Source organism: Balaenoptera ricei, chromosome 7, assembly GCF_028023285.1.
Source record: "Balaenoptera ricei isolate mBalRic1 chromosome 7, mBalRic1.hap2, whole genome shotgun sequence".
Taxonomy (NCBI): domain Eukaryota; kingdom Metazoa; phylum Chordata; class Mammalia; order Artiodactyla; family Balaenopteridae; genus Balaenoptera; species Balaenoptera ricei.
Window position 1 is genome coordinate 24,456,842 of NC_082645.1, and position 26,573 is coordinate 24,483,414.

Consider the following 26,573-nt stretch of genomic DNA (forward strand, 5'->3'; position numbering starts at 1 on the left):
CATTATGAGACACATGCAAATTCAACCACAAAGAGGTATCAGCTCACACCACTCAGAATAACCATCAGCAAAAACTACAAAGAATAAATGCTGAAGGTGCTGGGAAGAAATGCATACCCTCCGCTTTAAGTGGGACGTAACCTGGAAAGAGCCACTAAAGAGAACGGAATAGAGGTGCCTTTAAAAGGTAAACATTGAGCTACCATATGATCCAGCAGACCTATTCCTGGACCTATAACCTAAGAAGACAGAATTGGAAGGACACAGGTACGCAAATCTGCATTGCATAGTATAACAATCGCCAAGATGTGGAAGTAACCAAAAAGTCCAACGACGGATGGGTGGACAATGAAGAACTGCTACATGTACAGATGGAATATGAGCTAGTGAAAAAATGAAACAATGCCATTTGCAGCACCATAGATGAGTCTAGAAGTAATCACGCAACTTGGTGTAGGTGAGAAAGCCAAAGACACATATCCTATCATATCACATATAGGTGTTACCTAAAAAATGATACAAACAAAGGTATTTCCACAGAGAAACACTATCATAGATTCATTAAAAAAACTTATGGTTCACCAAATGGAAAGGTGTGAGGATTGGATACATTACCGTATAGAGGTTAACAGAGTGATACAAACATATGTGAAATATATAATCACCAAAGACCTACGCAATACCAAGAGAAGACTACTCAACATTGTGTCGTAACCTACATGGGAAAAGGATCCGAAGAAAAATAGATATATGTCTATGTGTGAAAGAACCACATCTTGCACACCTAGAACAAACAAAACATTGTAATCAAGTTTGCCGTGATAAGAAATAAAAATTAAGTTAAAGATACCAACAAGAAGTAATGAGACATAAACTTAAAGGGCTTTTTCCTCGCACATTCCATTCTAATTTACAACCTAGAACACCACTTCCAGTAAGGCTCTGTTGCCCTAGTAACCAGATTTGGTAAAGGAGAAATGCTGCCGCCTTGTGGCCGATTCCCGCAAGAGCAGCTTTTAACCCACAGCTAATGGTCACTTACCATTCACAAGGACTCAGGGCTGTAAAGGACACCTGCCCTCAAAATTGTGCTGAGGTAGGGAATGGATAAAAGAAATTCAAAACAGGCAAAATGTTCACGAAGCTAGTATGAAGAGGTAAGTTGTACTCACTCTCTTTTTAAAGAAAGGAAAATGGATAAAAGCTCAACCTCAGGAAGTATTAGACTCATGCAATCTAATCTACAAAAAGTTTTCAACTCACACCCGTCGACTGACCATTGGCAAAAAGTCTACAAACAATCAATGCTGAAGAGGTTTTAGAGAACTGTGTACCCTTCTAGCTGCTGGTGAGATGTAAAAGGGTTAAACGCTAATAATGAGAACAGAAAGGAGCTGCGTTGAAAAGGAAAAATTGAGGTACCATTCAATCCAGCAGGCGCACCAATGGGCCTCTCACCTGAGAAGACCAGAATGAAGAAGACCCGGGCTGCAAAAGCTGCACTGCAGCCTTATTCACAATAGACAAGACAGTGAAGCAACCAACATGTCCATCAACAGATGAAAGGAAAAAGAAGAAGCGGCCCATGTACACAATGAATACTAGCCATGGAAAACAATGAAACACTGCTCTTTGAGACACCATAGATGATCTTGGAGATAATCACAGAACATGAGGTAAGTCGGAAAGCAAAAGTCCTATATCCTATGATATCACTTATACGCGTTCTCTAATAACTGACACAAATGAACATATTTCCACTGAGAAAGTCAATCACAGACTTATTAAAAAAAACTATGCTTATCTACAAGGAAAGGTGGGGGGAATGGATACATGAAGATTAGCGTTACCATATGTATACAAATTCATATTATATACATATATCAAAAAGACCGACCATATAGCAAGGAAGGTTTACGGAACACTGTGTAATAATTTACACGGGAAGAGGGTCTCTACATAAATAGGTATATAGAATATGTAGATGAACCAGAGTATGTACACCTTGGACAAGCAACATTCTAACCATTACCCCAATTGAAAAAATTAAAACAACCAACTAGGAGTAATGAGACATAAACTTATGGGGGGTTCTCCTGGCACATTCCATTCAAATTTACAACCTAGGCAAACGACTTCCAGAACGGCTCTGCTGCCCTAGTACCCAGATTTGGGAATGGAGAAATGCTGCATCCTTGTGGCCGTTTCCCACAACAGCAGCTTTAAACCCACTGCAAAAGGTCACTAAATATTCACCAATTGCAGGTCTGTAAATGACACCTGCCCTCCAAAAAATACTGAGGTCGAAAATCGACCAAAATATTCTAGAGTGCAACCTTCCAAAAAGAAAATTTGAAGAGGTATATTGTACTCACACTTTTTTTTCTTTTTTCTTTTAACAGAAAAGGAAAAGGCGTGGAAAAATGATGAATTGTAGGAATTTTTACAGACATGTAAACCCAAATTACAAAAACCTATCAGCTCACACCAGTCAGAATGGCCATCAAGAAAAATGCTGCAAACAAGAAATGCTGACGTGATTGTGGAGAAATGCGTACCCTCGATTCTAAGGGGGACGTGGTAAGAGCCACTAATGAAAGCACAATTGAGGTGCCTTGAAAAGGTAAACGTTGAGCTACCATACCAGTCAATCAATCATACCCACTGCTGGGTCTATCACCTGAGAAAATGAAAATCAAAAATCGCAGGCTGGCAATCCTGCACTCCAGCAATATTTACCATAGGCAACACTTGGAAGCAACGAAAATGTCCATCAACAGAGGAATGCACCAAGAAGAAGTGGTCCATGTACACAATGGAATATTAGCCATGGAAAACATTGAAGCACTGCTCTTTGAGGCACCATAGATGAGCCTGGAGATAATCACAAAACATGAAGGAGGTCGGAAAGCAAAAGACCTATATCTTATATTATCACTTATGGCATTATCTAATAACTGACACAGATGAACATATTTCCAAAGAGAAAGACACTCACAGGCGTAGAACACAAACTATGCTCATCTAAAAGGAAAGGAGGGGGGAAATTGAGAAATGAAGATTAGTGTTACTATACATATTCAAATACATATTATATACATGTATCAAAAAGATCGAACATATAGCAAGGGAGGTCGACGGAACACTGTAATATTTTATATGGGAAGAGGATCTGTACATTAATAGACATACATAATGTCCAAATGAACTAGATTGTGTACACCTAGGACAAACACTATTCTAAACTTTACCCAGATTTAAAAAATTTTAAAAACCAAGAAGAAGTAATGAGACATAAACTTATGGGGATTTCTCCAGGCAAATTCCATTCTAATTTACAACCTGGACAATGACTTCCAGAAAGGCTCTGCTGCCCTAGAACCCAGATTGGGGAATGGAGAAATGCTACCTCCTTGTGGACGTATCCCACAACAGCAGCTTTGAACTCACTGCAAAAGGTCACTAAATTTTCACCAACTTGCAGTTCTGTAAATTGCGCCTGCCCTCCAGAAAATTTCGGGGGTCAAAAATCGACCAAAAAATTCAGAAGAGGGCAACCTTCGAAGAAGACAATTTCAAGAGCTGTGTTGTACTCACGGTTTTTTCTTTTAAGAGAAAAGAAAAAAGGCATAGGAATAGGATGAATTTTAAAAATTTTCATGACATGCATACCCATATTACAAAACCCTATCAGCTCACAGCAGTCAGAATGGCCATTAGGAAAAATGCTGCAAAAAATAAACGGTGAAGGGAGTGTGGAGAAATGCGTACCCTCGGTTGTAAGGGGGGGCATGTAAAGAGCCACTAATGAAAACACAATGTAGGTGCTTTGAAAAGGGAAACATTGAACTACCAGTCCATCAAGCACAACCACTGCTTGGCCTATCACCTGAGAAAATGAGAATCAAAAAGTCACAGGCTGGGAAACCTGTATGCCAGCAATATTTACCATAGCCAGCACTTGGAAGAAATGAAAATGTCCATCAACCGAGGAATGCACCAAGAAGAAGTGGTCCACGTACACAATGGAATATTACTCTAATAATAAATATAAATTAAATTTAAAAACAAACAAAAGCAAGGAGACATCAACATTTGTGGGTTTATCCGGGCACATTGCACTCTAATTTATAACCGAAAAACACCACTGGCCGGTAGGTCTGTTTCCCTAGTGCCAGCAAGGGGAACGTAGAAAGGCTGTCGCTCTCTGGCCGTTACCTGCAAAAGCAGGTTTAAAGCCTGAGCTAATGGTCACTTCATATGAACAAGTACTGCAGGGCTGTAAATGAAACCTGCCCTCAAAATGTCTTGAGGGAGATAATGGCCAAAATATTTCAAATGGTGACACATACTTTAAGAAAACACTTTGAAGAAATAAGCTCTCATCACAGCTGGAAAAAGAAAAAGGACATGTCTTACAGCTCAGTTTCAACGCATTATGAGACACATGCAAATTCAACCACAAAGAGGTATCAGCTCACACCACTCAGAATAACCATCAGCAAAAACTACAAAGAATAAATGCTGAAGGTGCTGGGAAGAAATGCATACCCTCCGCTTTAAGTGGGACGTAACCTGGAAAGAGCCACTAAAGAGAACGGAATAGAGGTGCCTTTAAAAGGTAAACATTGAGCTACCATATGATCCAGCAGACCTATTCCTGGACCTATAACCTAAGAAGACAGAATTGGAAGGACACAGGTACGCAAATCTGCATTGCATAGTATAACAATCGCCAAGATGTGGAAGTAACCAAAAAGTCCAACGACGGATGGGTGGACAATGAAGAACTGCTACATGTACAGATGGAATATGAGCTAGTGAAAAAATGAAACAATGCCATTTGCAGCACCATAGATGAGTCTAGAAGTAATCACGCAACTTGGTGTAGGTGAGAAAGCCAAAGACACATATCCTATCATATCACATATAGGTGTTACCTAAAAAATGATACAAACAAAGGTATTTCCACAGAGAAACACTATCATAGATTCATTAAAAAAACTTATGGTTCACCAAATGGAAAGGTGTGAGGATTGGATACATTACCGTATAGAGGTTAACAGAGTGATACAAACATATGTGAAATATATAATCACCAAAGACCTACGCAATACCAAGAGAAGACTACTCAACATTGTGTCGTAACCTACATGGGAAAAGGATCCGAAGAAAAATAGATATATGTCTATGTGTGAAAGAACCACATCTTGCACACCTAGAACAAACAAAACATTGTAATCAAGTTTGCTGTGATAAGAAATAAAAATTAAGTTAAAGATACCAACAAGAAGTAATGAGACATAAACTTAAAGGGCTTTTTCCTCGCACATTCCATTCTAATTTACAACCTAGAACACCACTTCCAGTAAGGCTCTGTTGCCCTAGTAACCAGATTTGGTAAAGGAGAAATGCTGCCGCCTTGTGGCCGATTCCCGCAAGAGCAGCTTTTAACCCACAGCTAATGGTCACTTACCATTCACAAGGACTCAGGGCTGTAAAGGACACCTGCCCTCAAAATTGTGCTGAGGTAGGGAATGGATAAAAGAAATTCAAAACAGGCAAAATGTTCACGAAGCTAGTATGAAGAGGTAAGTTGTACTCACTCTCTTTTTAAAGAAAGGAAAATGGATAAAAGCTCAACCTCAGGAAGTATTAGACTCATGCAATCTAATCTACAAAAAGTTTTCAACTCACACCCGTCGACTGACCATTGGCAAAAAGTCTACAAACAATCAATGCTGAAGAGGTTTTAGAGAACTGTGTACCCTTCTAGCTGCTGGTGAGATGTAAAAGGGTTAAACGCTAATAATGAGAACAGAAAGGAGCTGCGTTGAAAAGGAAAAATTGAGGTACCATTCAATCCAGCAGGCGCACCAATGGGCCTCTCACCTGAGAAGACCAGAATGAAGAAGACCCGGGCTGCAAAAGCTGCACTGCAGCCTTATTCACAATAGACAAGACAGTGAAGCAACCAACATGTCCATCAACAGATGAAAGGAAAAAGAAGAAGCGGCCCATGTACACAATGAATACTAGCCATGGAAAACAATGAAACACTGCTCTTTGAGACACCATAGATGATCTTGGAGATAATCACAGAACATGAGGTAAGTCGGAAAGCAAAAGTCCTATATCCTATGATATCACTTATACGCGTTCTCTAATAACTGACACAAATGAACATATTTCCACTGAGAAAGTCAATCACAGACTTATTAAAAAAAACTATGCTTATCTACAAGGAAAGGTGGGGGGAATGGATACATGAAGATTAGCGTTACCATATGTATACAAATTCATATTATATACATATATCAAAAAGACCGACCATATAGCAAGGAAGGTTTACGGAACACTGTGTAATAATTTACACGGGAAGAGGGTCTCTACATAAATAGGTATATAGAATATGTAGATGAACCAGAGTATGTACACCTTGGACAAGCAACATTCTAACCATTACCCCAATTGAAAAAATTAAAACAACCAACTAGGAGTAATGAGACATAAACTTATGGGGGGTTCTCCTGGCACATTCCATTCAAATTTACAACCTAGGCAAACGACTTCCAGAACGGCTCTGCTGCCCTAGTACCCAGATTTGGGAATGGAGAAATGCTGCATCCTTGTGGCCGTTTCCCACAACAGCAGCTTTAAACCCACTGCAAAAGGTCACTAAATATTCACCAATTGCAGGTCTGTAAATGACACCTGCCCTCCAAAAAATACTGAGGTCGAAAATCGACCAAAATATTCTAGAGTGCAACCTTCCAAAAAGAAAATTTGAAGAGGTATATTGTACTCACACTTTTTTTTCTTTTTTCTTTTAACAGAAAAGGAAAAGGCGTGGAAAAATGATGAATTGTAGGAATTTTTACAGACATGTAAACCCAAATTACAAAAACCTATCAGCTCACACCAGTCAGAATGGCCATCAAGAAAAATGCTGCAAACAAGAAATGCTGACGTGATTGTGGAGAAATGCGTACCCTCGATTCTAAGGGGGACGTGGTAAGAGCCACTAATGAAAGCACAATTGAGGTGCCTTGAAAAGGTAAACGTTGAGCTACCATACCAGTCAATCAATCATACCCACTGCTGGGTCTATCACCTGAGAAAATGAAAATCAAAAATCGCAGGCTGGCAATCCTGCACTCCAGCAATATTTACCATAGGCAACACTTGGAAGCAACGAAAATGTCCATCAACAGAGGAATGCACCAAGAAGAAGTGGTCCATGTACACAATGGAATATTAGCCATGGAAAACATTGAAGCACTGCTCTTTGAGGCACCATAGATGAGCCTGGAGATAATCACAAAACATGAAGGAGGTCGGAAAGCAAAAGACCTATATCTTATATTATCACTTATGGCATTATCTAATAACTGACACAGATGAACATATTTCCAAAGAGAAAGACACTCACAGGCGTAGAACACAAACTATGCTCATCTAAAAGGAAAGGAGGGGGGAAATTGAGAAATGAAGATTAGTGTTACTATACATATTCAAATACATATTATATACATGTATCAAAAAGATCGAACATATAGCAAGGGAGGTCGACGGAACACTGTAATATTTTATATGGGAAGAGGATCTGTACATTAATAGACATACATAATGTCCAAATGAACTAGATTGTGTACACCTAGGACAAACACTATTCTAAACTTTACCCAGATTTAAAAAATTTTAAAAACCAAGAAGAAGTAATGAGACATAAACTTATGGGGATTTCTCCAGGCAAATTCCATTCTAATTTACAACCTGGACAATGACTTCCAGAAAGGCTCTGCTGCCCTAGAACCCAGATTGGGGAATGGAGAAATGCTACCTCCTTGTGGACGTATCCCACAACAGCAGCTTTGAACTCACTGCAAAAGGTCACTAAATTTTCACCAACTTGCAGTTCTGTAAATTGCGCCTGCCCTCCAGAAAATTTCGGGGGTCAAAAATCGACCAAAAAATTCAGAAGAGGGCAACCTTCGAAGAAGACAATTTCAAGAGCTGTGTTGTACTCACGGTTTTTTCTTTTAAGAGAAAAGAAAAAGGCATAGGAACATGATGAATTTTAAAAATTTTCATGACATGCATACCCATATTACAAAACCCTATCAGCTCACAGCAGTCAGAATGGCCATTAGGAAAAATGCTGCAAAAAATAAACGGTGAAGGGAGTGTGGAGAAATGCGTACCCTCGGTTGTAAGGGGGGGCATGTAAAGAGCCACTAATGAAAACACAATGTAGGTGCTTTGAAAAGGGAAACATTGAACTACCAGTCCATCAATCACAACCACTGCTTGGCCTATCACCTGAGAAAATGAGAATCAAAAAGTCACAGGCTGGGAAACCTGTATGCCAGCAATATTTACCATAGCCAGCACTTGGAAGAAATGAAAATGTCCATCAACCGAGGAATGCACCAAGAAGAAGTGGTCCACGTACACAATGGAATATTACTCTAATAATAAATATAAATTAAATTTAAAAACAAACAAAAGCAAGGAGACATCAACATTTGTGGGTTTATCCGGGCACATTGCACTCTAATTTATAACCGAAAAACACCACTGGCCAGTAGGACTGTTTCCCTAGTGCCAGCAAGGGGAACGTAGAAAGGCTGTCGCTCTCTGGCCGTTACCTGCAAAAGCAGGTTTAAAGCCTGAGCTAATGGTCACTTCATATGAACAAGTACTGCAGGGCTGTAAATGAAACCTGCCCTCAAAATGTCTTGAGGGAGATAATGGCCAAAATATTTCAAATGGTGACACATACTTTAAGAAAACACTTTGAAGAAATAAGCTCTCATCACAGCTGGAAAAAGAAAAAGGACATGTCTTACAGCTCAGTTTCAACGCATTATGAGACACATGCAAATTCAACCACAAAGAGGTATCAGCTCACACCACTCAGAATAACCATCAGCAAAAACTACAAAGAATAAATGCTGAAGGTGCTGGGAAGAAATGCATACCCTCCGCTTTAAGTGGGACGTAACCTGGAAAGAGCCACTAAAGAGAACGGAATAGAGGTGCCTTTAAAAGGTAAACATTGAGCTACCATATGATCCAGCAGACCTATTCCTGGACCTATAACCTAAGAAGACAGAATTGGAAGGACACAGGTACGCAAATCTGCATTGCATAGTATAACAATCGCCAAGATGTGGAAGTAACCAAAAAGTCCAACGACGGATGGGTGGACAATGAAGAACTGCTACATGTACAGATGGAATATGAGCTAGTGAAAAAATGAAACAATGCCATTTGCAGCACCATAGATGAGTCTAGAAGTAATCACGCAACTTGGTGTAGGTGAGAAAGCGAAAGACACATATCCTATCATATCACATATAGGTGTTACCTAAAAAATGATACAAACAAAGGTATTTCCACAGAGAAACACTATCATAGATTCATTAAAAAAACTTATGGTTCACCAAATGGAAAGGTGTGAGGATTGGATACATTACCGTATAGAGGTTAACAGAGTGATACAAACATATGTGAAATATATAATCACCAAAGACCTACGCAATACCAAGAGAAGACTACTCAACATTGTGTCGTAACCTACATGGGAAAAGGATCCGAAGAAAAATAGATATATGTCTATGTGTGAAAGAACCACATCTTGCACACCTAGAACAAACAAAACATTGTAATCAAGTTTGCTGTGATAAGAAATAAAAATTAAGTTAAAGATACCAACAAGAAGTAATGAGACATAAACTTAAAGGGCTTTTTCCTCGCACATTCCATTCTAATTTACAACCTAGAACACCACTTCCAGTAAGGCTCTGTTGCCCTAGTAACCAGATTTGGTAAAGGAGAAATGCTGCCGCCTTGTGGCCGATTCCCGCAAGAGCAGCTTTTAACCCACAGCTAATGGTCACTTACCATTCACAAGGACTCAGGGCTGTAAAGGACACCTGCCCTCAAAATTGTGCTGAGGTAGGGAATGGATAAAAGAAATTCAAAACAGGCAAAATGTTCACGAAGCTAGTATGAAGAGGTAAGTTGTACTCACTCTCTTTTTAAAGAAAGGAAAATGGATAAAAGCTCAACCTCAGGAAGTATTAGACTCATGCAATCTAATCTACAAAAAGTTTTCAACTCACACCCGTCGACTGACCATTGGCAAAAAGTCTACAATCAATCAATGCTGAAGAGGTTTTAGAGAACTGTGTACCCTTCTAGCTGCTGGTGAGATGTAAAAGGGTTAAACGCTAATAATGAGAACAGAAAGGAGCTGCGTTGAAAAGGAAAAATTGAGGTACCATTCAATCCAGCAGGCGCACCAATGGGCCTCTCACCTGAGAAGACCAGAATGAAGAAGACCCGGGCTGCAAAAGCTGCACTGCAGCCTTATTCACAATAGACAAGACAGTGAAGCAACCAACATGTCCATCAACAGATGAAAGGAAAAAGAAGAAGCGGCCCATGTACACAATGAATACTAGCCATGGAAAACAATGAAACACTGCTCTTTGAGACACCATAGATGATCTTGGAGATAATCACAGAACATGAGGTAAGTCGGAAAGCAAAAGTCCTATATCCTATGATATCACTTATACGCGTTCTCTAATAACTGACACAAATGAACATATTTCCACTGAGAAAGTCAATCACAGACTTATTAAAAAAAACTATGCTTATCTACAAGGAAAGGTGGGGGGAATGGATACATGAAGATTAGCGTTACCATATGTATACAAATTCATATTATATACATATATCAAAAAGACCGACCATATAGCAAGGAAGGTTTACGGAACACTGTGTAATAATTTACACGGGAAGAGGGTCTCTACATAAATAGGTATATAGAATATGTAGATGAACCAGAGTATGTACACCTTGGACAAGCAACATTCTAACCATTACCCCAATTGAAAAAATTAAAACAACCAACTAGGAGTAATGAGACATAAACTTATGGGGGGTTCTCCTGGCACATTCCATTCAAATTTACAACCTAGGCAAACGACTTCCAGAACGGCTCTGCTGCCCTAGTACCCAGATTTGGGAATGGAGAAATGCTGCATCCTTGTGGCCGTTTCCCACAACAGCAGCTTTAAACCCACTGCAAAAGGTCACTAAATATTCACCAATTGCAGGTCTGTAAATGACACCTGCCCTCCAAAAAATACTGAGGTCGAAAATCGACCAAAATATTCTAGAGTGCAACCTTCCAAAAAGAAAATTTGAAGAGGTATATTGTACTCACACTTTTTTTTCTTTTTTCTTTTAACAGAAAAGGAAAAGGCGTGGAAAAATGATGAATTGTAGGAATTTTTACAGACATGTAAACCCAAATTACAAAAACCTATCAGCTCACACCAGTCAGAATGGCCATCAAGAAAAATGCTGCAAACAAGAAATGCTGACGTGATTGTGGAGAAATGCGTACCCTCGATTCTAAGGGGGACGTGGTAAGAGCCACTAATGAAAGCACAATTGAGGTGCCTTGAAAAGGTAAACGTTGAGCTACCATACCAGTCAATCAATCATACCCACTGCTGGGTCTATCACCTGAGAAAATGAAAATCAAAAATCGCAGGCTGGCAATCCTGCACTCCAGCAATATTTACCATAGGCAACACTTGGAAGCAACGAAAATGTCCATCAACAGAGGAATGCACCAAGAAGAAGTGGTCCATGTACACAATGGAATATTAGCCATGGAAAACATTGAAGCACTGCTCTTTGAGGCACCATAGATGAGCCTGGAGATAATCACAAAACATGAAGGAGGTCGGAAAGCAAAAGACCTATATCTTATATTATCACTTATGGCATTATCTAATAACTGACACAGATGAACATATTTCCAAAGAGAAAGACACTCACAGGCGTAGAACACAAACTATGCTCATCTAAAAGGAAAGGAGGGGGGAAATTGAGAAATGAAGATTAGTGTTACTATACATATTCAAATACATATTATATACATGTATCAAAAAGATCGAACATATAGCAAGGGAGGTCGACGGAACACTGTAATATTTTATATGGGAAGAGGATCTGTACATTAATAGACATACATAATGTCCAAATGAACTAGATTGTGTACACCTAGGACAAACACTATTCTAAACTTTACCCAGATTTTAAAAATTTTAAAAACCAAGAAGAAGTAATGAGACATAAACTTATGGGGATTTCTCCAGGCAAATTCCATTCTAATTTACAACCTGGACAATGACTTCCAGAAAGGCTCTGCTGCCCTAGAACCCAGATTGGGGAATGGAGAAATGCTACCTCCTTGTGGACGTATCCCACAACAGCAGCTTTGAACTCACTGCAAAAGGTCACTAAATTTTCACCAACTTGCAGTTCTGTAAATTGCGCCTGCCCTCCAGAAAATTTCGGGGGTCAAAAATCGACCAAAAAATTCAGAAGAGGGCAACCTTCGAAGAAGACAATTTCAAGAGCTGTGTTGTACTCACGGTTTTTTCTTTTAAGAGAAAAGAAAAAGGCATAGGAATATGATGAATTTTAAAAATTTTCATGACATGCATACCCATATTACAAAACCCTATCAGCTCACAGCAGTCAGAATGGCCATTAGGAAAAATGCTGCAAAAAATAAACGGTGAAGGGAGTGTGGAGAAATGCGTACCCTCGGCTGTAAGGGGGGGCATGTAAAGAGCCACTAATGAAAACACAATGTAGGTGCTTTGAAAAGGGAAACATTGAACTACCAGTCCATCAATCACAACCACTGCTTGGCCTATCACCTGAGAAAATGAGAATCAAAAAGTCACAGGCTGGGAAACCTGTATGCCAGCAATATTTACCATAGCCAGCACTTGGAAGAAATGAAAATGTCCATCAACCGAGGAATGCACCAAGAAGAAGTGGTCCACGTACACAATGGAATATTACTCTAATAATAAATATAAATTAAATTTAAAAACAAACAAAAGCAAGGAGACATCAACATTTGTGGGTTTATCCGGGCACATTGCACTCTAATTTATAACCGAAAAACACCACTGGCCAGTAGGACTGTTTCCCTAGTGCCAGCAAGGGGAACGTAGAAAGGCTGTCGCTCTCTGGCCGTTACCTGCAAAAGCAGGTTTAAAGCCTGAGCTAATGGTCACTTCATATGAACAAGTACTGCAGGGCTGTAAATGAAACCTGCCCTCAAAATGTCTTGAGGGAGATAATGGCCAAAATATTTCAAATGGTGACACATACTTTAAGAAAACACTTTGAAGAAATAAGCTCTCATCACAGCTGGAAAAAGAAAAAGGACATGTCTTACAGCTCAATTTCAACGCATTATGAGACACATGCAAATTCAACCACAAAGAGGTATCAGCTCACACCACTCAGAATAACCATCAGCAAAAACTACAAAGAATAAATGCTGAAGGTGCTGGGAAGAAATGCATACCCTCCGCTTTAAGTGGGACGTAACCTGGAAAGAGCCACTAAAGAGAACGGAATAGAGGTGCCTTTAAAAGGTAAACATTGAGCAACCATATGATCCAGCAGACCTATTCCTGGACCTATAACCTAAGAAGACAGAATTGGAAGGACACAGGTACGCAAATCTGCATTGCATAGTATAACAATCGCCAAGATGTGGAAGTAACCAAAAAGTCCAACGACGGATGGGTGGACAATGAAGAACTGCTACATGTACAGATGGAATATGAGCTAGTGAAAAAATGAAACAATGCCATTTGCAGCACCATAGATGAGTCTAGAAGTAATCACGCAACTTGGTGTAGGTGAGAAAGCCAAAGACACATATCCTATCATATCACATATAGGTGTTACCTAAAAAATGATACAAACAAAGGTATTTCCACAGAGAAACACTATCATAGATTCATTAAAAAAACTTATGGTTCACCAAATGGAAAGGTGTGAGGATTGGATACATTACCGTATAGAGGTTAACAGAGTGATACAAACATATGTGAAATATATAATCACCAAAGACCTACGCAATACCAAGAGAAGACTACTCAACATTGTGTCGTAACCTACATGGGAAAAGGATCCGAAGAAAAATAGATATATGTCTATGTGTGAAAGAACCACATCTTGCACACCTAGAACAAACAAAACATTGTAATCAAGTTTGCTGTGATAAGAAATAAAAATTAAGTTAAAGATACCAACAAGAAGTAATGAGACATAAACTTAAAGGGCTTTTTCCTCGCACATTCCATTCTAATTTACAACCTAGAACACCACTTCCAGTAAGGCTCTGTTGCCCTAGTAACCAGATTTGGTAAAGGAGAAATGCTGCCGCCTTGTGGCCGATTCCCGCAAGAGCAGCTTTTAACCCACAGCTAATGGTCACTTACCATTCACAAGGACTCAGGGCTGTAAAGGACACCTGCCCTCAAAATTGTGCTGAGGTAGGGAATGGATAAAAGAAATTCAAAACAGGCAAAATGTTCACGAAGCTAGTATGAAGAGGTAAGTTGTACTCACTCTCTTTTTAAAGAAAGGAAAATGGATAAAAGCTCAACCTCAGGAAGTATTAGACTCATGCAATCTAATCTACAAAAAGTTTTCAACTCACACCCGTCGACTGACCATTGGCAAAAAGTCTACAAACAATCAATGCTGAAGAGGTTTTAGAGAACTGTGTACCCTTCTAGCTGCTGGTGAGATGTAAAAGGGTTAAACGCTAATAATGAGAACAGAAAGGAGCTGCGTTGAAAAGGAAAAATTGAGGTACCATTCAATCCAGCAGGCGCACCAATGGGCCTCTCACCTGAGAAGACCAGAATGAAGAAGACCCGGGCTGCAAAAGCTGCACTGCAGCCTTATTCACAATAGACAAGACAGTGAAGCAACCAACATGTCCATCAACAGATGAAAGGAAAAAGAAGAAGCGGCCCATGTACACAATGAATACTAGCCATGGAAAACAATGAAACACTGCTCTTTGAGACACCATAGATGATCTTGGAGATAATCACAGAACATGAGGTAAGTCGGAAAGCAAAAGTCCTATATCCTATGATATCACTTATACGCGTTCTCTAATAACTGACACAAATGAACATATTTCCACTGAGAAAGTCAATCACAGACTTATTAAAAAAAACTATGCTTATCTACAAGGAAAGGTGGGGGGAATGGATACATGAAGATTAGCATTACCATATGTATACAAATTCATATTATATACATATATCAAAAAGACCGACCATATAGCAAGGAAGGTTTACGGAACACTGTGTAATAATTTACACGGGAAGAGGGTCTCTACATAAATAGGTATATAGAATATGTAGATGAACCAGAGTATGTACACCTTGGACAAGCAACATTCTAACCATTACCCCAATTGAAAAAATTAAAACAACCAACTAGGAGTAATGAGACATAAACTTATGGGGGGTTCTCCTGGCACATTCCATTCAAATTTACAACCTAGGCAAACGACTTCCAGAACGGCTCTGCTGCCCTAGTACCCAGATTTGGGAATGGAGAAATGCTGCATCCTTGTGGCCGTTTCCCACAACAGCAGCTTTAAACCCACTGCAAAAGGTCACTAAATATTCACCAATTGCAGGTCTGTAAATGACACCTGCCCTCCAAAAAATACTGAGGTCGAAAATCGACCAAAATATTCTAGAGTGCAACCTTCCAAAAAGAAAATTTGAAGAGGTATATTGTACTCACACTTTTTTTTCTTTTTTCTTTTAACAGAAAAGGAAAAGGCGTGGAAAAATGATGAATTGTAGGAATTTTTACAGACATGTAAACCCAAATTACAAAAACCTATCAGCTCACACCAGTCAGAATGGCCATCAAGAAAAATGCTGCAAACAAGAAATGCTGACGTGATTGTGGAGAAATGCGTACCCTCGATTCTAAGGGGGACGTGGTAAGAGCCACTAATGAAAGCACAATTGAGGTGCCTTGAAAAGGTAAACGTTGAGCTACCATACCAGTCAATCAATCATACCCACTGCTGGGTCTATCACCTGAGAAAATGAAAATCAAAAATCGCAGGCTGGCAATCCTGCACTCCAGCAATATTTACCATAGGCAACACTTGGAAGCAACGAAAATGTCCATCAACAGAGGAATGCACCAAGAAGAAGTGGTCCATGTACACAATGGAATATTAGCCATGGAAAACATTGAAGCACTGCTCTTTGAGGCACCATAGATGAGCCTGGAGATAATCACAAAACATGAAGGAGGTCGGAAAGCAAAAGACCTATATCTTATATTATCACTTATGGCATTATCTAATAACTGACACAGATGAACATATTTCCAAAGAGAAAGACACTCACAGGCGTAGAACACAAACTATGCTCATCTAAAAGGAAAGGAGGGGGGAAATTGAGAAATGAAGATTAGTGTTACTATACATATTCAAATACATATTATATACATGTATCAAAAAGATCGAACATATAGCAAGGGAGGTCGACGGAACACTGTAATATTTTATATGGGAAGAGGATCTGTACATTAATAGACATACATAATGTCCAAATGAACTAGATTGTGTACACCTAGGACAAACACTATTCTAAACTTTACCCAGATTTAAAAAATTTTAAAAACCAAGAAGAAGTAATGAGACATAAACTTATGGGGATTTCTCCAGGCAAATTCCATTCTAATTTACAACCTGGACAATGACTTCCAGAAAGGCTCTGCTGCCCTAGAACCCAGATTGGGGAATGGAGAAATGCTACCTCCTTGTGGACGTATCCCACAACAGCAGCTTTGAACTCACTGCAAAAGGTCACTAAATTTTCACCAACTTGCAGTTCTGTAAATTGCGCCTGCCCTCCAGAAAATTTCGGGGGTCAAAAATCGACCAAAAAATTCAGAAGAGGGCAACCTTCGAAGAAGACAATTTCAAGAGCTGTGTTGTACTCACGGTTTTTTCTTTTAAGAGAAAAGAAAAAGGCATAGGAACATGATGAATTTTAAAAATTTTCATGACATGCATACCCATATTACAAAACCCTATCAGCTCACAGCAGTCAGAATGGCCATTAGGAAAAATGCTGCAAAAAATAAACGGTGAAGGGAGTGTGGAGAAATGCGTACCCTCGGCTGTAAGGGGGGGCATGTAAAGAGCCACTAATGAAAACACAATGTAGGTGCTTTGAAAAGGGAAACATTGAACTACCAGTCCATCAATCACAACCACTGCTTGGCCTATCACCTGAGAAAATGAGAATCAAAAAGTCACAGGCTGGGAAACCTGTATGCCAGCAATATTTACCATAGCCAGCACTTGGAAGCAATGAAAATGTCCATCAACCGAGGAATGCACCAAGAAGAAGTGGTCCACGTACACAATGGAATATTACTCTAATAATAAATATAAATTAAATTTAAAAACAAACAAAAGCAAGGAGACATCAACATTTGTGGGTTTATCCGGGCACATTGCACTCTAATTTATAACCGAAAAACACCACTGGCCAGTAGGACTGTTTCCCTAGTGCCAGCAAGGGGAACGTAGAAAGGCTGTCGCTCTCTGGCCGTTACCTGCAAAAGCAGGTTTAAAGCCTGAGCTAATGGTCACTTCATATGAACAAGTACTGCAGGGCTGTAAATGAAACCTGCCCTCAAAATGTCTTGAGGGAGATAATGGCCAAAATATTTCAAATGGTGACACATACTTTAAGAAAACACTTTGAAGAAATAAGCTCTCATCACAGCTGGAAAAAGAAAAAGGACATGTCTTACAGCTCAGTTTCAACGCATTATGAGACACATGCAAATTCAACCACAAAGAGGTATCAGCTCACACCACTCAGAATAACCATCAGCAAAAACTACAAAGAATAAATGCTGAAGGTGCTGGGAAGAAATGCATACCCTCCGCTTTAAGTGGGACGTAACCTGGAAAGAGCCACTAAAGAGAACGGAATAGAGGTGCCTTTAAAAGGTAAACATTGAGCTACCATATGATCCAGCAGACCTATTCCTGGACCTATAACCTAAGAAGACAGAATTGGAAGGACACAGGTACGCAAATCTGCATTGCATAGTATAACAATCGCCAAGATGTGGAAGTAACCAAAAAGTCCAACGACGGATGGGTGGACAATGAAGAACTGCTACATGTACAGATGGAATATGAGCTAGTGAAAAAATGAAACAATGCCATTTGCAGCACCATAGATGAGTCTAGAAGTAATCACGCAACTTGGTGTAGGTGAGAAAGCGAAAGACACATATCCTATCATATCACATATAGGTGTTACCTAAAAAATGATACAAACAAAGGTATTTCCACAGAGAAACACTATCATAGATTCATTAAAAAAACTTATGGTTCACCAAATGGAAAGGTGTGAGGATTGGATACATTACCGTATAGAGGTTAACAGAGTGATACAAACATATGTGAAATATATAATCACCAAAGACCTACGCAATACCAAGAGAAGACTACTCAACATTGTGTCGTAACCTACATGGGAAAAGGATCTGAAGAAAAATAGATATATGTCTATGTGTGAAAGAACCACGTCTTGCACACCTAGAACAAACAAAACATTGTAATCAAGTTTGCTGTGATAAGAAATAAAAATTAAGTTAAAGATACCAACAAGAAGTAATGAGACATAAACTTAAAGGGCTTTTTCCTCGCACATTCCATTCTAATTTACAACCTAGAACACCACTTCCAGTAAGGCTCTGTTGCCCTAGTAACCAGATTTGGTAAAGGAGAAATGCTGCCGCCTTGTGGCCGATTCCCGCAAGAGCAGCTTTTAACCCACAGCTAATGGTCACTTACCATTCACAAGGACTCAGGGCTGTAAAGGACACCTGCCCTCAAAATTGTGCTGAGGTAGGGAATGGATAAAAGAAATTCAAAACAGGCAAAATGTTCACGAAGCTAGTATGAAGAGGTAAGTTGTACTCACTCTCTTTTTAAAGAAAGGAAAATGGATAAAAGCTCAACCTCAGGAAGTATTAGACTCATGCAATCTAATCTACAAAAAGTTTTCAACTCACACCCGTCGACTGACCATTGGCAAAAAGTCTACAAACAATCAATGCTGAAGAGGTTTTAGAGAACTGTGTACCCTTCTAGCTGCTGGTGAGATGTAAAAGGGTTAAACGCTAATAATGAGAACAGAAAGGAGCTGCGTTGAAAAGGAAAAATTGAGGTACCATTCAATCCAGCAGGCGCACCAATGGGCCTCTCACCTGAGAAGACCAGAATGAAGAAGACCCGGGCTGCAAAAGCTGCACTGCAGCCTTATTCACAATAGACAAGACAGTGAAGCAACCAACATGTCCATCAACAGATGAAAGGAAAAAGAAGAAGCGGTCCATGTACACAATGAATACTAGCCATGGAAAACAATGAAACACTGCTCTTTGAGACACCATAGATGATCTTGGAGATAATCACAGAACATGAGGTAAGTCGGAAAGCAAAAGTCCTATATCCTATGATATCACTTATACGCGTTCTCTAATAACTGACACAAATGAACATATTTCCACTGAGAAAGTCAATCACAGACTTATTAAAAAAAACTATGCTTATCTACAAGGAAAGGTGGGGGGAATGGATACATGAAGATTAGCGTTACCATATGTATACAAATTCATATTATATACATATATCAAAAAGACCGACCATATAGCAAGGAAGGTTTACGGAACACTGTGTAATAATTTACACGGGAAGAGGGTCTCTACATAAATAGGTATATAGAATATGTAGATGAACCAGAGTATGTACACCTTGGACAAGCAACATTCTAACCATTACCCCAATTGAAAAAATTAAAACAACCAACTAGGAGTAATGAGACATAAACTTATGGGGGGTTCTCCTGGCACATTCCATTCAAATTTACAACCTAGGCAAACGACTTCCAGAACGGCTCTGCTGCCCTAGTACCCAGATTTGGGAATGGAGAAATGCTGCATCCTTGTGGCCGTTTCCCACAACAGCAGCTTTAAACCCACTGCAAAAGGTCACTAAATATTCACCAATTGCAGGTCTGTAAATGACACCTGCCCTCCAAAAAATACTGAGGTCGAAAATCGACCAAAATATTCTAGAGTGCAACCTTCCAAAAAGAAAATTTGAAGAGGTATATTGTACTCACACTTTTTTTTCTTTTTTCTTTTAACAGAAAAGGAAAAGGCGTGGAAAAATGATGAATTGTAGGAATTTTTACAGACATGTAAACCCAAATTACAAAAACCTATCAGCTCACACCAGTCAGAATGGCCATCAAGAAAAATGCTGCAAACAAGAAATGCTGACGTGATTGTGGAGAAATGCGTACCCTCGATTCTAAGGGGGACGTGGTAAGAGCCACTAATGAAAGCACAATTGAGGTGCCTTGAAAAGGTAAACGTTGAGCTACCATACCAGTCAATCAATCATACCCACTGCTGGGTCTATCACCTGAGAAAATGAAAATCAAAAATCGCAGGCTGGCAATCCTGCACTCCAGCAATATTTACCATAGGCAACACTTGGAAGCAACGAAAATGTCCATCAACAGAGGAATGCACCAAGAAGAAGTGGTCCATGTACACAATGGAATATTAGCCATGGAAAACATTGAAGCACTGCTCTTTGAGGCACCATAGATGAGCCTGGAGATAATCACAAAACATGAAGGAGGTCGGAAAGCAAAAGACCTATATCTTATATTATCACTTATGGCATTATCTAATAACTGACACAGATGAACATATTTCCAAAGAGAAAGACACTCACAGGCGTAGAACACAAACTATGCTCATCTAAAAGGAAAGGAGGGGGGAAATTGAGAAATGAAGATTAGTGTTACTATACATATTCAAATACATATTATATACATGTATCAAAAAGATCGAACATATAGCAAGGGAGGTCGACGGAACACTGTAATATTTTATATGGGAAGAGGATCTGTACATTAATAGACATACATAATGTCCAAATGAACTAGATTGTGTACACCTAGGACAAACACTATTCTAAACTTTACCCAGATTTAAAAAATTTTAAAAACCAAGAAGAAGTAATGAGACATAAACTTATGGGGATTTCTCCAGGCAAATTCCATTCTAATTTACAACCTGGACAATGACTTCCAGAAAGGCTCTGCTGCCCTAGAACCCAGATTGGGGAATGGAGAAATGCTACCTCCTTGTGGACGTATCCCACAACAGCAGCTTTGAACTCACTGCAAAAGGTCACTAAATTTTCACCAACTTGCAGTTCTGTAAATTGCGCCTGCCCTCCAGAAAATTTCGGGGGTCAAAAATCGACCAAAAAATTCAGAAGAGGGCAACCTTCGAAGAAGACAATTTCAAGAGCTGTGTTGTACTCACGGTTTTTTCTTTTAAGAGAAAAGAAAAAGGCATAGGAACATGATGAATTTTAAAAATTTTCATGACATGCATACCCATATTACAAAACCCTATCAGCTCACAGCAGTCAGAATGGCCATTAGGAAAAATGCTGCAAAAAATAAACGGTGAAGGGAGTGTGGAGAAATGCGTACCCTCGGTTGTAAGGGGGGGCATGTAAAGAGCCACTAATGAAAACACAATGTAGGTGCTTTGAAAAGGGAAACATTGAACTACCAGTCCATCAATCACAACCACTGCTTGGCCTATCACCTGAGAAAATGAGAATCAAAAAGTCACAGGCTGGGAAACCTGTATGCCAGCAATATTTACCATAGCCAGCACTTGGAAGAAATGAAAATGTCCATCAACCGAGGAATGCACCAAGAAGAAGTGGTCCACGTACACAATGGAATATTACTCTAATAATAAATATAAATTAAATTTAAAAACAAACAAAAGCAAGGAGACATCAACATTTGTGGGTTTATCCGGGCACATTGCACTCTAATTTATAACCGAAAAACACCACTGGCCGGTAGGACTGTTTCCCTAGTGCCAGCAAGGGGAACGTAGAAAGGCTGTCGCTCTCTGGCCGTTACCTGCAAAAGCAGGTTTAAAGCCTGAGCTAATGGTCACTTCATATGAACAAGTACTGCAGGGCTGTAAATGAAACCTGCCCTCAAAATGTCTTGAGGGAGATAATGGCCAAAATATTTCAAATGGTGACACATACTTTAAGAAAACACTTTGAAGAAATAAGCTCTCATCACAGCTGGAAAAAGAAAAAGGACATGTCTTACAGCTCAGTTTCAACGCATTATGAGACACATGCAAATTCAACCACAAAGAGGTATCAGCTCACACCACTCAGAATAACCATCAGCAAAAACTACAAAGAATAAATGCTGAAGGTGCTGGGAAGAAATGCATACCCTCCGCTTTAAGTGGGACGTAACCTGGAAAGAGCCACTAAAGAGAACGGAATAGAGGTGCCTTTAAAAGGTAAACATTGAGCTACCATATGATCCAGCAGACCTATTCCTGGACCTATAACCTAAGAAGACAGAATTGGAAGGACACAGGTACGCAAATCTGCATTGCATAGTATAACAATCGCCAAGATGTGGAAGTAACCAAAAAGTCCAACGACGGATGGGTGGACAATGAAGAACTGCTACATGTACAGATGGAATATGAGCTAGTGAAAAAATGAAACAATGCCATTTGCAGCACCATAGATGAGTCTAGAAGTAATCACGCAACTTGGTGTAGGTGAGAAAGCCAAAGACACATATCCTATCATATCACATATAGGTGTTACCTAAAAAATGATACAAACAAAGGTATTTCCACAGAGAAACACTATCATAGATTCATTAAAAAAACTTATGGTTCACCAAATGGAAAGGTGTGAGGATTGGATACATTACCGTATAGAGGTTAACAGAGTGATACAAACATATGTGAAATATATAATCACCAAAGACCTACGCAATACCAAGAGAAGACTACTCAACATTGTGTCGTAACCTACATGGGAAAAGGATCCGAAGAAAAATAGATATATGTCTATGTGTGAAAGAACCACGTCTTGCACACCTAGAACAAACAAAACATTGTAATCAAGTTTGCTGTGATAAGAAATAAAAATTAAGTTAAAGATACCAACAAGAAGTAATGAGACATAAACTTAAAGGGCTTTTTCCTCGCACATTCCATTCTAATTTACAACCTAGAACACCACTTCCAGTAAGGCTCTGTTGCCCTAGTAACCAGATTTGGTAAAGGAGAAATGCTGCCGCCTTGTGGCCGATTCCCGCAAGAGCAGCTTTTAACCCACAGCTAATGGTCACTTACCATTCACAAGGACTCAGGGCTGTAAAGGACACCTGCCCTCAAAATTGTGCTGAGGTAGGGAATGGATAAAAGAAATTCAAAACAGGCAAAATGTTCACGAAGCTAGTATGAAGAGGTAAGTTGTACTCACTCTCTTTTTAAAGAAAGGAAAATGGATAAAAGCTCAACCTCAGGAAGTATTAGACTCATGCAATCTAATCTACAAAAAGTTTTCAACTCACGCCCGTCGACTGACCATTGGCAAAAAGTCTACAATCAATCAATGCTGAAGAGGTTTTAGAGAACTGTGTACCCTTCTAGCTGCTGGTGAGATGTAAAAGGGTTAAACGCTAATAATGAGAACAGAAAGGAGCTGCGTTGAAAAGGAAAAATTGAGGTACCATTCAATCCAGCAGGCGCACCAATGGGCCTCTCACCTGAGAAGACCAGAATGAAGAAGACCCGGGCTGCAAAAGCTGCACTGCAGCCTTATTCACAATAGACAAGACAGTGAAGCAACCAACATGTCCATCAACAGATGAAAGGAAAAAGAAGAAGCGGCCCATGTACACAATGAATACTAGCCATGGAAAACAATGAAACACTGCTCTTTGAGACACCATAGATGATCTTGGAGATAATCACAGAACATGAGGTAAGTCGGAAAGCAAAAGTCCTATATCCTATGATATCACTTATACGCGTTCTCTAATAACTGACACAAATGAACATATTTCCACTGAGAAAGTCAATCACAGACTTATTAAAAAAAACTATGCTTATCTACAAGGAAAGGTGGGGGGAATGGATACATGAAGATTAGCGTTACCATATGTATACAAATTCATATTATATACATATATCAAAAAGACCGACCATATAGCAAGGAAGGTTTACGGAACACTGTGTAATAATTTACACGGGAAGAGGGTCTCTACATAAATAGGTATATAGAATATGTAGATGAACCAGAGTATGTACACCTTGGACAAGCAACATTCTAACCATTACCCCAATTGAAAAAATTAAAACAACCAACTAGGAGTAATGAGACATAAACTTATGGGGGGTTCTCCTGGCACATTCCATTCAAATTTACAACCTAGGCAAACGACTTCCAGAACGGCTCTGCTGCCCTAGTACCCAGATTTGGGAATGGAGAAATGCTGCATCCTTGTGGCCGTTTCCCACAACAGCAGCTTTAAACCCACTGCAAAAGGTCACTAAATATTCACCAATTGCAGGTCTGTAAATGACACCTGCCCTCCAAAAAATACTGAGGTCGAAAATCGACCAAAATATTCTAGAGTGCAACCTTCCAAAAAGAAAATTTGAAGAGGTATATTGTACTCACACTTTTTTTTCTTTTTTCTTTTAACAGAAAAGGAAAAGGCGTGGAAAAATGATGAATTGTAGGAATTTTTACAGACATGTAAACCCAAATTACAAAAACCTATCAGCTCACACCAGTCAGAATGGCCATCAAGAAAAATGCTGCAAACAAGAAATGCTGACGTGATTGTGGAGAAATGCGTACCCTCGATTCTAAGGGGGACGTGGTAAGAGCCACTAATGAAAGCACAATTGAGGTGCCTTGAAAAGGTAAACGTTGAGCTACCATACCAGTCAATCAATCATACCCACTGCTGGGTCTATCACCTGAGAAAATGAAAATCAAAAATCGCAGGCTGGCAATCCTGCACTCCAGCAATATTTACCATAGGCAACACTTGGAAGCAACGAAAATGTCCATCAACAGAGGAATGCACCAAGAAGAAGTGGTCCATGTACACAATGGAATATTAGCCATGGAAAACATTGAAGCACTGCTCTTTGAGGCACCATAGATGAGCCTGGAGATAATCACAAAACATGAAGTAGGTCGGAAAGCAAAAGACCTATATCTTATATTATCACTTATGGCATTATCTAATAACTGACACAGATGAACATATTTCCAAAGAGAAAGACACTCACAGGCGTAGAACACAAACTATGCTCATCTAAAAGGAAAGGAGGGGGGAAATTGAGAAATGAAGATTAGTGTTACTATACATATTCAAATACATATTATATACATGTATCAAAAAGATCGAACATATAGCAAGGGAGGTCGACGGAACACTGTAATATTTTATATGGGAAGAGGATCTGTACATTAATAGACATACATAATGTCCAAATGAACTAGATTGTGTACACCTAGGACAAACACTATTCTAAACTTTACCCAGATTTAAAAAATTTTAAAAACCAAGAAGAAGTAATGAGACATAAACTTATGGGGATTTCTCCAGGCAAATTCCATTCTAATTTACAACCTGGACAATGACTTCCAGAAAGGCTCTGCTGCCCTAGAACCCAGATTGGGGAATGGAGAAATGCTACCTCCTTGTGGACGTATCCCACAACAGCAGCTTTGAACTCACTGCAAAAGGTCACTAAATTTTCACCAACTTGCAGTTCTGTAAATTGCGCCTGCCCTCCAGAAAATTTCGGGGGTCAAAAATCGACCAAAAAATTCAGAAGAGGGCAACCTTCGAAGAAGACAATTTCAAGAGCTGTGTTGTACTCACGGTTTTTTCTTTTAAGAGAAAAGAAAAAGGCATAGGAATAGGATGAATTTTAAAAATTTTCATGACATGCATACCCATATTACAAAACCCTATCAGCTCACAGCAGTCAGAATGGCCATTAGGAAAAATGCTGCAAAAAATAAACGGTGAAGGGAGTGTGGAGAAATGCGTACCCTCGGTTGTAAGGGGGGGCATGTAAAGAGCCACTAATGAAAACACAATGTAGGTGCTTTGAAAAGGGAAACATTGAACTACCAGTCCATCAATCACAACCACTGCTTGGCCTATCACCTGAGAAAATGAGAATCAAAAAGTCACAGGCTGGGAAACCTGTATGCCAGCAATATTTACCATAGCCAGCGCTTGGAAGAAATGAAAATGTCCATCAACCGAGGAATGCACCAAGAAGAAGTGGTCCACGTACACAATGGAATATTACTCTAATAATAAATATAAATTAAATTTAAAAACAAACAAAAGCAAGGAGACATCAACATTTGTGGGTTTATCCGGGCACATTGCACTCTAATTTATAACCGAAAAACACCACTGGCCGGTAGGACTGTTTCCCTAGTGCCAGCAAGGGGAACGTAGAAAGGCTGTCGCTCTCTGGCCGTTACCTGCAAAAGCAGGTTTAAAGCCTGAGCTAATGGTCACTTCATATGAACAAGTACTGCAGGGCTGTAAATGAAACCTGCCCTCAAAATGTCTTGAGGGAGATAATGGCCAAAATATTTCAAATGGTGACACATACTTTAAGAAAACACTTTGAAGAAATAAGCTCTCATCACAGCTGGAAAAAGAAAAAGG